The sequence below is a fragment of the Gobius niger genome (genome assembly GCF_951799975.1).
Source record: "Gobius niger genome assembly, chromosome: 5".
Classification (NCBI taxonomy): Eukaryota; Metazoa; Chordata; class Actinopteri; order Gobiiformes; family Gobiidae; genus Gobius; species Gobius niger.
Window position 1 is genome coordinate 24,503,760 of NC_136856.1, and position 15,499 is coordinate 24,519,258.

Here is a 15,499-nt window from a genome sequence, read left to right on the forward strand (position 1 = left end):
CACTTGAGGTAAGGACTCCCCACCGACCTATAGAGGGGAAGCCACCTTTTTCCGGTGGAGAACCAATTTGTGCTTTTATCAACCAAATATTATAAAAAGCTAAATTGCAAACTCCAGGTCTCTCACATTATGCCCACTTAAAGGTGCACTAAGTAACTTTGTATGTAAGAAAAGAAGAAGAAGTTCATATTAGTGCGTATTCGACCTTTTTGTGACTCAGCGGCGGTTATGGGTGGTTAGCCAAGCGCCTGTACTTTCCATCCCAGGGGCTCCAATGATGCCTCAGGATCCATTTTATTTCAGGTTTTTTAGGATGGATACGGTTCAATGAACAGTGAAAACCTAAAAAACAATTGATCCTTGTGCGTCCTTCTGGCTATCGGGATGGTAAGTAAAGGCATCCGTTGGGTCACCGAAAACTCAAATACGCATTAATTGCAACCTTTTTGTACATAAAAGTTGCATAGTGCACCTTTAACTATTTTTTAAGGTCATCCTAACACTTAGACGTTATGACCTGTATGAAAGATCAGTCGGCTTTTCGGTTCATGCTTTTATTATTGTTAATTTTTAATCGTAACCATCTGCGTTTCAGCCATATCATCCGGCTTTAAGGGAAATGGGGATCCAACAGGCAACCCCTTCACCTCCTGGGCAATCACACCTAACTCCTCCAGGGCCACTCATGTTTCCTAATGACTTTGAACCAACTGCTGCACTCTTCAGTTTTGACTAAAGCACTGCGGCCCACACACACACACTGCCGCCCAACAGAGCAGCCGGTGAAAACTTGGGTGCGGGCGGAGACGGGAGCGTCGGCAGCAGGAGGGAAGCGCAGGTACAAAAGCACAGAAAAGACGAGGCACCGATGAAGAAGTGTAGACGGAGGTAATGAGGGGGACAGCGCAGAGAGCAGCGACTACAGCGCTCATTAAAGAAGAGAGGGGCTCCATTAACCAGCAAACCGCCCGTACGCCAACATTCCCGTACCCGCCTGTGCGAGTGTATGCAGGGGTTAGCTGCTCACTGGCTGCAGGGGCTGCTGTCTGTACTGCTCATAAGTATAATGACGGCACATAAAGAAAGGAAGTCGGAGCCCAGACTGCGGCGGCTGCTAGCTTCTAATTACATATTGATACGGCAAACAACACAAAGCCACTCTGGGCAAAGCCGATCAGAAATGAACACATCCAAAGCTGTAGGCAGGAGAAAGAAGAAGTGGGAAAGCATGGGAGGACCGTTATTATTATATGCCAAAATTAATGAGCTGGGTTGTAACTGTAATAAGGATGAGAATCCATAAAGTGCGGACGCTACGATGGTTTTTATGAAGAATCGGGGGTGAAAAAAACTTAATAACACTGTTTGCCTGAGTGACTGGCTACGAGTCAGACATTGTATCAGCAGCATGATAAAAATGGCTGATTGAACTCCACGTATGCAATCTTCTTTCTTTCACGCTTTGAAACAAGATGAATTTGGGAAAGGAAATGCAACTCTGATTAGGCTTTAATTTGTGTGAGGAAGACAAAAGAGAAACGGCAACTTGTGAGAATGGATGTAATTGGTCTTCTTAGACAATCGTTGCTTTTTGTGCAACATAGAGTCCGTATGTTGGAGAATCCGTATAGCCAAAAAAAAAGCATTGACCTGCCATAACACTCCCAGTAAAAACAAAACCTGAGGTAGCAACAATAATGCTTGTTGATTTCCACTGCCATGTAGAGATACTAAACCAAATGTATGTCGCCGTTTCACTCCGTGCTTTCGTCTGCCTCGGCTCTGAACAACCTTGAGTTTACCTTCTTTAAGAGTTTGTCTATAAAAAGCACTAATTGACTGGAGCCCACAGTTGATGAACAAGCATTTATTATGACATCACATTAACATTTCAGCAGCCATTGTGTGTCATCATCAGCATAAAGCACTCACTTAGTCCACTGCTGTGATTACCCTCTGATTAGATAATAGATACAACAGCCCCGTCACTGTAATGAAGGGTTCCGCTTCTTAAGAGCTCTCCAGGCCAATACACCGCCTCCAGGGACCAGATTTACTTATAGGATAATCATAATGTGTGTTACTTCCTTGTGCTATGTTTGTAAAGGTGGCAGTGTTTTGAAGTATCCACTGCAGGTTAGTTTATAACTGGCAAACACTTGTATTCTGATGTTTTCGTTGGAAGTAGTAATATTACACTAATTTCAGGGGTTGATTCTTGTTTGCTCATCAATGCAAAGTATTCTTGATTAGAGCCACAATCAGAGAAAACATCTATACATGTTTTTGATTACAAGAATATAACAGTTTCTTGATCGTTTTTGATGAAGGAACAAACTACTAATTTGTTTATTAACCAGAGGATTAAATCATCACTCAAGCACATCCAGTCACACTGTATGTCCTTGGACAATTTTTGCAACATTTTAGTACATCTTAGTCAGTGTTGGGCAAGCTACTTTAAAATGGTAATATATTCTGTATAGTAGTTACAGCTATAAAAATGTAGTATGTTTGTGTTACACATTATCCATCCATCTTCTTCCACTTCCACCGGGTCGTGGGGGCAGCCGTTGGAGCTGCCCAAATCACATTGCACCAGCCTCTTATGGCTCCTCCTGCAGGTGGTGGGTCCACAGAAGGACGGCCTCATGATTAAACGGGTCTGTTGGTCTCTCATAAGGGGCTTCTGGACCACTTTTTGTCTGACCCGTCGCTTAGGACCTGTTTGCCATCGGAGACCCTACCAGGGGCACGAAGACCCTGACAACAGAGCTCCTAGGATCATTCGGGTGCTTGAAATCCTCCACCACGTTAAGATGGCGGTTCCAGGAGGGATGTTGCACATTGCTGTTTCAAAAATGTAGCTGGGAAACTTTTTGGCAAAATATAAACGAAAATAGTAATAATGCCACTGAGCAAAACTGCAGTCAAAGATTTCCTTTTCTTTCTCATGGAAGAGTTTTGTCGCTTCTAACTTCACCCCCGTTTGGCCCCATAGAGCAGAGGAGGAGAGGCTAAATGCAAACAACATTTTCTGTCTTTTTGCGTGACTGAGCGCACGCACAAAGACCAGACAGGTACACATCAACTCGTCTAAGCTCAAGTAAGAACATATCTCAATATGGAAAAACGGTGGCCTATTCCTTTAATCAAAGGTGACTTTTATGATCAATGAAATCAACTATCAAACAATACGTGCAAAGAAAATCCTTTCAGTTCCTGTAGCAAACTATAAGAGAACTAAGATACCACAGCTCTGTATATGCACAACAACAACAACAACATTTTAATGTCTTGTGGCACAAGCTGTCGATGGTCCTACAGTTCTCCATCCTTCACATTCTATCATTCATAAACATACTGTCAAAGTGCTTTTGATCTGCCTCCACACATTCATCATTTGATAATACATAAAAAATAGATTTGCTACATGTTACGTAAACAGCATATGTTGACCTACTGTTCTGTAAATAATAAAACACACAAGAAATAAATGCAAATCTTTATGCTGATCTATAATGAGCTTTAAGAGCTTTGGGGGTGTACAAAAATGATAAACCACAGCTCAGGTCAGGACGGTCAAATATGAGGGGAAAGATAGAGCCTGTAACAATATGGGAGAGTCTGCCATCGGATAAGGAGGGTTTATTTTTATGAGAAAAACACCTGAAATCAAATGCATTTATTTTATTCTGTTGCAATATGGGTTTAAATATTGGTCGTTTTGACTCGAGTTCCCCTGGTTGTTTTCCCCAGTCATGTCAACTAGGGAAAGCGTTTTTTCCGAGAACCGCGCGACATAAAGCGGCATAAATTACAAAATGTCCAGGTTTCATGTTGCTATGTCAAGAGCAACTAAAACTGAAACACAAACAAACATGCTCAGCTAGATACAAACAGTGCCCTTTATGCAGCAGGTTATCAACATAAGGCATTGGGAAGAGGGACAAATAACCCCCACCTTAACAAAGTGCATTTTCTATCCTGTTACTCTTTTATGGCGTTTTTGTTGCTTTTTCGTCACATTTTTGCCACTTTTTGATCATTTTACTGTTATTCTTTGGTTGCTTTTTTGTCACAGTTTTGTCACTTTTTTATCATGTCATATCAACAGCTCGAAAAAGAAACGTGACGCGGCACACAGCTGGGGATGCTTGTCGCCGCCCACCATCACCATGGCAATGTCATCGCCTGCATCCGTCCGTCCCCCCTCTCTGACGAATATAGCCGCGAGCCATGGGGGCAAATGTGCGTGAAGTTGTGTACATGGAACAGGTACAATTAGACCGAGCGATTCTGAGGCAGCCTTCTGTTCGCTTCAACTGTCAACGGCGTCGCCCCAGCTCAAGTCAGACGCGATAAATCAGCCAAGTGTGACAGGCGTGGAGCAGTGTTTGTGATATTTATTCAGCTAAATATGACACTAAAACGCTGTTCGGATGGAAATGATCGCTCTCGGTAAACTTTTTATGCTCACCTGGGGCTGAAAGGCGCTAAATCACTGCGGCTGTCAGCTGTAACATAAGAAGAAATGTTTTTAAATGCAAGTAATTCTTTGTAAAGTTTAGACACAAGTGGTAATACACTCAAGTTTTGTTTAAGTGTTTGGGATTAAGTAAGATTTTTTATAGTCAAAGTTCTGAAAGAAGTATGTATGTTTTGACATTCAAACAAGTTCGATAAAATATTGAAAAACAGATAATATCACTGGGAGATGTGTATAGATTGAGTGATAGAGGCGTCACATGACTTCCGAGTGGCTCCTCAGGAGGCGCTGCTCTTTCTGGTGGACAGTCACGAGCTTCCTGTTTAAAACATCGCTGATTCACTGGAGGAAACTTCCGTGCTCTAGCTGTTTTTGTCTTGAAGCTAAAGAAAATTTGAAACTTTTGTTGCTTTATTTTATGTTGCATTACCTTGAAAAAAGAATAAATAAAAGGAAATGAAATGAAAATAGCGCCAAGACCTTTAAACGAGCCTGTTCAAAATTATAATCAACCTGTCTTTAGTATACTTTTTAGTTGTTTATTTGTGGTGTTTTTTTTTGGTACTAACCATTATCTCTGAGATAAAACGTCTTACCTCAATGAACACAGACCTTTCCTGCAGTCAAGTATTTACATCAAAATGATGTAACAAAGCCAGTCACAAAACAAAACAAAACTCTCCGGATCATAAAAAGGTGTCACCACTTTACACGGTGATGCTGCCTCTCAGTTTCACACAACAAAAGTGTGGAACAGGCTCAACCCTGACTACGTTTAAGTTCAGGCTGAAAGGACACCTTTACACATAAAATACATATAACATAACATATAATTATTTTTAATGTAATTTTTTAATGTAATTTTGTTGGGATTTTCATGGTTTTTATTGCATTTTTTATCGTGTTTGGGTGTCTGGTGCTGCTGTGAGGCACATTGAGTTGTCATGTACATGAAATGTGCCATACAAATAAACTTGCCTTGCCAAAATCACAGGTTCACCACATACCCCTCTGTCTGACCTCTACCAACAGGCGGTGACCAGGAAAGCCACCCTTATCACTGCTGACCCCGGCCATCCTCTACATTCACAATTCCAACTGCTACCCAGAAGATACAAGGTCCCACTAGCAAATAAAAAAACTCAAAAAATAATTCATCCCATCTGCAATAATGATTATGAACAGGCAGCATCAGCATTAGTACAGCAGCCTATATTTGTATGTATTTGCATTGTGTGTAAATTGCTTCTTCTTTTTTTTCAAATGATTGAATGCCTTTTAAACCATGTCAAAGACGAATTTCTGCCTCTACTGGGACAGACTATAAAGATCTCTTATCTTATCTTCGCTTCAGTGTCTCACTGTCACTATAGATGATTTTGTGCAAGACATCACTAATCCTTGTTGAGAAAATAGTGTGAGGAAGGACTGCGACCTCCGGGGATCGCACTCGGAAGTCGTGCATGGAGGCTATTGTTTTTCAAGAAAATGAGTTCAGATTGTGGAGCATTTTTATCATTTATTATGTGTTAAGTTATTGTTAGCCTTTAGCTTCAAATTGGTGTTGTGTTGTGGTGTTTTTCCATCAAGCGCCTTTCAGTTGCTTGCTATTCATTTTCCATTTGACTTGAGACCGTCCAGTCTTCATGATAACTTTTAGATTACAAAGTAGGTTGCTCATCATTGTGAAAGTTTCTTTTGAGTATGAAACGGCTTTCTCACACTTTCCATGTAAAGTTAACAGACCTTCCAGTTAGCTGACACTGCACACTTGCATCAGATTGCTCTAATTGATCTTGCTGCAGGTATTATTATCTCTTTTTCCTTTATTGTTGTTGTGCCTTTTAACATCCTTCAAGTGAGCTTGCCCAGCTTTCTCAACTCACTACTCACTCACTGCAATAAAGGTCAAAAAGGTCTGGGGAGAAAGCACATCCTTGCCAAACTCCTTCTTTAAGTTGTGTCTTTTTTAACAACTGCTGTTTGGTTCTAATACAGGTGATTTCAGGTCTTTACCTGTATTTAAAATGTTCCATAGTTCACAATGCGTCACGGTGTTAAATGTCTTTCAATGACCTTACATTTACATGTTTGTTGAAAGAAAAATACCTGGTGAACATCCGAATGGCATGGTGGCGCAGCGGGAAGTGTTCGTGCTTCACAGCAAGAAGGTCCCAGGTTCGCATCCCACCTGGACGGGGCCTTTCTTGTGGAGTTTGCATGTTCTCCCCGTGTCCGCATAAGTTATCTCCGGTTTTGCCTACCACTAAAACATGTACTATAGGTCCCCCTCTTGGGCCAGGATTCCCCTGGAGATTCCTAATCTCAGTGGGACTTTCCTGATTTAATAAAGCACAAAAAACTTCAAACTCCAAAGGCACTCAAAAAAGAATGAGCAGCATTAGAAAATCAAAAGGCCGAGTCGACATGTTCTGCCCTCTAGCACATGTCTTCATCAAACAGTGGCATATGGCCTTCAACACGGGACAAACTACAAACACTTTCCAAAATATATTTGGACATATCTAACAACACAAGAGTCAGAATCTTCTTTGACTTTGAGATTTCTGCAGTCTCTCACAGACATTTTGAATCTGCAGCTGATATTTGCACAGGGGACATATTCTCCATTGGGCACAGTGCTACAGCAATACGGTGGCTCCGTAGTGCCAAATGTGTTGGCAGTGCCCGTCTAAACCGTTTAGGCATCCGCGCATGGTTTTACTGCACATATGGTAAAGACTGCAGGATGGGGACTGTTTGGCTGTGTTCAGGATGGCACTAAAATGAAGTGGATGAGATGGAACTTTGTAAAAAGAATGAAAACACACGAATGCTTACAGACTTTTAAACCAGAGCAGAGACGGTGTGTCCAAATAGCTTTAGCTGTATGTTGAAGGATAATTTCAACAGATTTTTTAATGTAAGTTTGGATACACTTTGGTGCTTAGACCCTAATTGCTACAGATAAAAGAAGAGAATGATGGATTTGTTTTGGAAAATATCATTGCCCGGGGTTTGCAAGGGATCAAAGCTGAACAGTTTAAAGGCAAAGGTAGCTAAAGGCAAAGGTAGCCGGTCGTGATTGGTTGGGAAAAATGGAAATGTTGGAAACAGGATAATTAAAGATAATTAATTCTCTGCTTAATCATCAGGCAAAGAAGTCATAAAGTTGCTCTGGTGGGATATTTTAGAGATGTGTTTTTTCAGATTAACAGCTGGGACTGATTCTGCTCTGATCAACCTTGTGGGAAAAGGGTTTGCTGAGAGGAAAGCTTCAAACCAGATATTCTTGCTTTGGAAAAGATAGTAGGAGGAGCTTGTTTGCCAGGTCGGATTTACCATACTTGAATGAGTGTAATTGTGCATGGAAAGATACTCTAAATTCATATATGTTTTTATTAATGTTTTGCAGGTATTGTGAACATATATCCACACACTCCTCAGCATTACATACTCTGAATTGGCTCTGGGTCATCACACTGCATCAGGACCCATCAATCATTAGCGCTGATAAAAACAGGGGATTACTTTGGCGAACCTTTATAAAGCATTGCAATCTAAACTTGCTGCTACAAATGCCAATCAATCTTTATTGTGCCAAAAGTGAGGGTGCACTCTACCAGATGCACTGTGCAGATATGAGCTATCCACCCTGTGAGCTGTAGGCTTTAAATTATACTTTTGAGACAAGAAAGGAGATTTGATTTGGAATCACACATATTTTTCATTGTTGGTGGTTGCTCAGCTAGAGGTTTGGGTCAGGAGATTCTGTGCCAAAACAGCGGAGCAAAATTGAGCCTCATTTTCAAAGCAAAAATGGAAACCATAAGGGGCACTAATGATGTCTGCGGATCTCACGTCAAACCTACATATAGCCACATATATCGCACTGTTTCAATGCGTTGACAAAAGCTTTTATAATGAATAGCTATTTGTTTATTTTCACATTCACAACAAACTTCTTATTTAAAGGCCCTATTCCTGTTTTTTTTTTTATTACAAACAATGAAAGAGGAAGCCACACAATTTAAATGTTAGCTGTGGTTCAAACTTTTTTTTCCTAACTTTCCTAATATCTGTGTAGCATCCTAATTTTTAACATAGTTGTCCTTGTAGGCAGACTTTGCAGGGACACTTTTTAAAATCAGGGATAGTGCATTTAAGGCCGCTTCATACGGGGCACCATTCACCTTTTAGACCAGTGTTGGGGATAGTGTATTACAAAAGCAACGAGACAAAAAAACAAAACAGTATGTAACTTTTTTCAGTAACTAAGGAATGAAACATATTATAACACAATAGGGTAATATAATAGTCATAACAATTTAAGTAAGTTGAGTTACAAGTGCATTTAGATGGTTTGTAGATTAGATATAGATCAAGGATCTCCAGCCATGCTCGCCAAAGACTTTCTACATCTCTACACGCTAGATAACTCACATTTTAGATGTTCTGTTTATTCTGAACATGCTGAACACAATCTGTGAACGGTTGGTTAAATATTGTAAATCATAAAGACTAAACTCAAGTCACTTTCTTTGAAATACCATCTTGGTTAGTAATTCTTCTGGGTGAACTCCAGCTTAGTTGCTATTTATAACTTAGCTTAGTGTTTCTGAAGCATAAGTAGCTCTCCGATGTTCATGTTGTGTAAAAGTAGCTCACCAGGTAAAAAAGGTTGGAGACCCCTGGTATATGTAGATGAAAAAACGCCAAACTCCCCCAAATAAAACGCAACACCAAATCAAATTGGATGTTGGTGCATAAGATCTGCAGTTGCGTGTTATCGAGGCTTATCGTGTGCAAAACATTACATTTAATAAGAAATATTGCACTGAAAATGGCCATCTTTGGATCACAGATGAGAGAAGTTGCAAAGTTTGTTCTGAATGACACACGATTTGAGTCTTTCTTCCCCATTTGCGTGCCGCCATATAATAAATTTGCATCTGTGATTGGAGCGATGCAAAACGTAATGAGCAGACCCTCAAACGCTCCTCCGTTTGAAGAGAGAGCGGGAAAGGTCAACCAAGAGGAGTGGTATGCGTGTTCTCCATGCTGCCGTAGATGGTTATTATCACATTCGTCTGCTCCTGTTCTCATCAGAGGTCATCGCACATTCAAGGTGATTTGGCACCTTTTTACACCAGATCTCGTTCCTGTCCCTACAAACCAGTGTCTGACTCAGAGACGCAACAAAACAAACCCTCTGGTCCATTATTCAAATGTGTACACCCGCTGAGTGCTTCAATCTGACTAATCCTCACCATCGGACACACCGTTTAATTTCACAACACATCATTTTCCATAGATCCTCTTCCGCTCTTATTTTGCACGAGAAGGTCTGCGTGGAGACAACACTGTTCGCGCTTAACGCCTGTGTCATCACCGCCGACGATCCTGCGTGCTGTTTCCTCTGAATATGCCTGACCAATCATGTGCTGACTCCTAAACACTGTAATCTCGCACATCATCCAGTACATTACAAATGACACGCTGCACACCTGACCATAATTTGCTCTTCTTCCGCCCGTCTCCCACTCAGCAGTCTCCGAGATTAATCCCCCTTCCTATATAGACGGAACCGAATTGGAGAAACCAGCCATCCGCGAGACATTATTAAGCCCTTTGCATCGCCCAGACTTAATGTAAAACAATAATACGCCATCGACTTTTATAGATCACATTCTCCCAGGCTCGTATTGTATTTGCGATGGTCGGCTGGTTGAGCGATTGGCTAGTTTGGCGATATAAGGTTAGCGGCCGTTATAAGGACGGCAGATCAGCAGTATTCCGTTATATAAGCCCCGAATCTGGTGCGATCTATTAGTTCTGGGGAATTTCAAGTGAATGTGCAAACAGAGGCGACACTATCAGCTGGCTGCACACCTGGAGCGAGGGGAGACAGCGGGGAGAGACATAGAGAAGCAAAAGTAGGAGGGAGAGAGGGCTAAGATGATGCCTAATGCGGTGTGTAATTCTGTTTTTCTGTCTGTGATTGGCTCAATTTAACCCTGAGAACCCCGCCGCCCCGCCATGCTTCCTTCCAGCTGCACTTCGTTCCTATATGTGAGGGACTAGCGTTTTACCGGTAGGCCGTCTCGTGCTAAGTGCAAGTGGTGGTGTGTATTCACTATCTCAAGCAGATTTGGAAAGGAACTTCGCCTCGATATGGCCTGACCCATTACCTGAGCGGGCAATGGTGCTGCCTCAGCCACATCTTTGGTGAATCAGCACAACGTAAAAAGCCATCAGTGGTTAGAATGGGAGGGAGGGATGAGGCCACTGGAGAAAATGGAGCTGGAGACGGGAGGTAAAACTACTGTATAGGAGAAATTAAAGAAGATCTTCTCTTATGTGTTCAAGCTCTGTCCGCAGTTAGGAAAGGCATTTACAAAATTGTCATACAGAATAATGTGGCTCTGGGAAATCACAGTTTTTTCCTTGAGTTGACAAGTGGAGCTACACGAAACAAAAAAGGGACAAACAAGGAGGTATCCGGGCAATACACATGCCTGCTATTGTTTTGGCTAATGGACGTTCACTGGAGAATAAAACTTATTAACTGCTAGGCACTTCCCAAAAGATGGTGAAAGACTGTTGTGGAGCAGAGGGAGCCATGCAGGAGGAGGAGGAAGAGGAGCTGACCAGTGCAGGGCACCACGCTCTGAAACAGGGACAAACTCTGGAGGCGCTGCACCGTTTCAGAGGATCAGAGGAGACTGAAGGCAGCCAGGTTTCCTCCGGGGGCTGCGGTTGCCTCTACCTCCAAAAACACCTGAACACTATTTCGCTGTACGCTTGTGCAATGACAAATAAAGCACTCACTTACTTGCTTGCTTACCGCGTTGGCGTCACTTGCGTTTTTGTTGCTTTTCAGTGGTCTCTTATGTTTTTTTGTTGCGTTTTCATCCACGTTTATGTGTTGTTTTTGTCGCTATGTTGATGCTTTTTTCAAGATGTTTTTAGAGTTTGGGTAAAGCCAAACTGGCGAAAATGGTCCCAGTTTGGGTGGAAGTTAAGTGAAGATTCAACTTAAGAAACATGACACCTACATTTGGAAAGCATTTACAGCTGTGAACATCTGGTTTACATGCTGCAGCTCAACAAACTAATCGAAGTTCACGGTTGGTGCCAGAGTGGTTAGCGTTATTGCCTCACAGGAACATCTTCCAGGTTCAATTTTTCCGATTTTCGAGGCTTCAGGTTGGCCAAGAGCAGATTAACGTTGCCAACACAACTCTTTAAAACACTTTGGTTGAACTGGGACTCTCTGACTTTGCTCAATATGTACTGTATAAACTTTAAATTTGACATGTTGTGTGTTTCACATTTGAACACAAAAAGACACGTGTTTTCTCCCCTTTGCCACAGTTCAAAAAAATCAAGTCCTTGAAGTATTATGTAAAACGCCGAGGCTGCTGCACTGGAGTGACTGCGCATCAGTCCCAGTGTAGATATGGGGATGCCCACACTGTCAGCTGCCATAGAGTCAAAGCGGATTAATATTCCGGGGAATGTGGGTGATTAAACATTAGTCACGCACAAGTGATCATTCATAAGCAAATTTGAGCTGCCTCCAAAAAGAAAAGGGCTGTGTTGTACAATGCATGGATATGAGCGCAGCCACGGGGCACGAAATACATTGGTATAATGTAGCGATAGCATCTGCCAGCAGTCGGAGTTGCTGGAAATACAGAATAATGTTTCGAAATCAAAGCGAATGGGAAAATTGTAGACTTTCCATTAGCTCTGTGTGGCATACATCTAGTATTTTTGATAGAGCGACACTTTCCCTCATGTCTAAATTGATTAAATACATTATTGGCCCTTACACAAAGTTAGCATTAAAAGGAATTCATTTAGCTGTAACCATTAGCTGTAACATTAACTTTCTGCCCTTGACTTTTAGCATCTCTTTCTTCATTCCACTCACCTCCTTAGCTCCAGGTATGTTTTATGCTAAACACTTTGCTTCAGGCAGATGGAAGGGAAGTCTAAGAGAGGTGTTTTTAAAGATGAAAATCCAAGTCTTCAGTAAGGTTACAGCTGCGGTTCCCAACCTTTTTAGCCTCACGTTCCCATTGGGGCTTCGGGTTGAACTCTGAGTACCCCTTGAGGGTAAAAAGACATTTTACTCATTTGTATTTTGTGTTGGAAGTAAAGCAAACAATATAAAAATCTTGTTCTAAAGTTTCACATATCTTTCCCCTGGTTGGGAAACACTGGTCTATCTATGGCAGGGGTAAGAAAGCAGTCTTTTTGGTTTGTCCCTTTCTCTCTAGCGACTTCAGTCTCTCTATCTGTGTTTAAAAATCAAGGGTTCAATTATAGGAATCCACCTAAAACAATCTTTACTCTATTGCTATCTTGTCTCTTGATTCTCCGTTTCTCTCTCTTTCCTCCATTTATCAGATGTTGTATTTTTGCAGTGTCCCTCTGTCCTTTTGAGACATTGAGTCTGCCGCTGCAATGCCACCATTTCACTAACAGGCGAGCATTACTTTCTCCATAGAAAAGAGCTCCAAAATGCCATGAACTGACACAGTGAGCACAATGGAGGCTGCACAGGTACTTGAATAAGTCAAATAACATTCAGTCAAATGTGTTGGGGGCCGCAACATACCCAGGACTCAACGAGCACATACACCTTTGGACTGTTATGCTTGTCTGTCTTGTCCCATGATGATGTTTGTGTTCACTGCCATTAATACTAGCATTTCAGTGTGGTTGCAGTTTGTATTTATATTGTCATTGCATCTAATAATCTTCTATCATGGTGAGCACCTTTTTCAACTTTTTTATGGGTGATTGTAAACCTGGTACGTCTTGGCATCTTATTGATCACATGATGTATTGAATTATCTCATCAGCTGTTAACAAAAACAGCCTTGGTTCACTCACAAAAAGGTTTGCCTATAACGAATACATCCAAGCGTCATTCATCACTGCTTTCGTTGAAAACTTTTTTTTCTTCATAAAATTGCCACTGTCAATGGTGATATACTATGACAAATACATTATCAGGCATTAGCATGAATTAGAAATGAATGAATTAGAAAATATGTACTTTAAAGCTGCATTATGCAACTTTCATGCGGGGAAAAAGTTGATATTTGTGCGTATTTGACCTTGTATGCGGCTGTATGAGAGGTCAGCATGGCGCCTTTACTTTCGATCACAGTGGCCTCTACAAAAGTTTGAGGATCAATTATGTTGTAGGTTTTATAGTGAGAGGGTTGCCTGGCCTGCCAAACTACAGGCTTTTTCATAGATATTTCAAAGACATATAGTCTGGGAGCAAGCATGATCTCAACGATTTCCCGGTGGGCGTGATTGACAGACGGCATCAACCAATCACAGCAACGCTAGATACGTCGCAGCAACAAGTGGCAGGAAGCCTTTCCAAAAGCGTCCTTATTTACAAGGAACGCTTCCAACGCTGTTTTAGGGATTACATTTTTTTGCAAATGATTTAAAACAGAGCAGAAGAAAACATCGTATCACTCGCCGCGCACGCCATCTCTATTGTTTTGGTAGAGTGCGATGACGGCTTCCGCGTCTTGGGGGAATGAAGTCCCGCCTCTCGGTGCGTTATTGGACCGATGTGGGTAAAATCGTGAAGTGATAGGCTGCGAGGAGCTGTCCAGATGGTTCTTCTTTTGTACAGAAAGGAGGAGTGTCTGGCAGGCCAGGCAAGTGAGAGGGTCCATCAGTGGCAAAAACCTTCCAAACAATTGGTCCTGGAGCGTCCTAGAGACCACTGTGATGGAAAGTTAAGGTGCCATACGGACCACTCATGCAGCCGCTGGGTCACTACAATACGCATTTTACCACATAAAAAGTTGCATAATGCACCTTTAACTAGATTTAACATGTGAAACCGAGACAAAATGCTTTTTTCCCTTTGCCTATTCCTCACTGTCTCTACCACTTTACCCTGCGCTGGCTCCCGCTCCTCCCGTCTTGTGCGATTCCGAGTAGGACCCTTACATGTGCGTGGCAGTGATTTGATTACTCAGTGTGGTTAAGGCCCTCTCTTTTGTTATCAGCCTTCATAAATGTTTCAGGGGGCATTAAGGGAGCGGAGAGGAGCGCAGACGGACAGCAGGGGTATCTTAATGCTTTAATGACCATTAGCCCTCTCCATTTACAGATTAAAAGCTTACTTCGTTTCCTTCGCTACTACTCATGCTCCCTGAGCGTAGCATCAGGCTGGAGGCTAAGTGTTGGGTCCGTCAGAGCTCAGGGGATGGGTCTTTGGGAGGTAGCAGTGGTGATGAAATGCGTGAAAAGTAAGGATATAATGTACCGGGAGTCCGATCACAGGTTCCTAAGTTTCCCGGTAAGGAGGGTCAACCTGTTGCGTATGATGATCAATGCACTCTGCAATGCTTCATGGGTAAAAACAAGGAGCTAGGAGGTGCTGATATCGTAGAACAGTGTTTTGTTTTTGAGTCGTGTTTCCGATCATCACCCATTCTTTTTTTTTACAGATGCTGTTATGTATCTTCAGAGTTTGTTGAAGTTGCATTGAATCAATTCTTTGTTCCACCCATCGACCCATTTGATGTTTGCTGTGCCACTGCAGCAATACAACCCAAAAAGGATGATCGATCCAATGTTATATTCAGTCCGAGGTGCCTAAACTTTCATACACCACTGTACCATATTGCAAGATTAACCTTTTGGAAACTCTGCTCTCTTTGAACCAGCATTGAGCACATTTCATTGGGCTGGTCTACTCCCATATGATCTAAATGTAGCCAGTAAATTTTGCATGGTTTTTTGTACAGCAAGCTCAGTACAGTGTTACAATACCTCATATAGTTCTTTGCATTGTATTTACATAAACTGAACTGCAGGGGGAAATGCCAGTTCGGCGCAATATACATGTAACAGGTTTAACTTTGAAATGAGCTGCTCCTCTAGTGTTAACCCTCACCGTTAAATGTATCCCAACAGCGTGACAGGAGAATTCTCATAGAGAGCTGGAGCTGGAGAGGA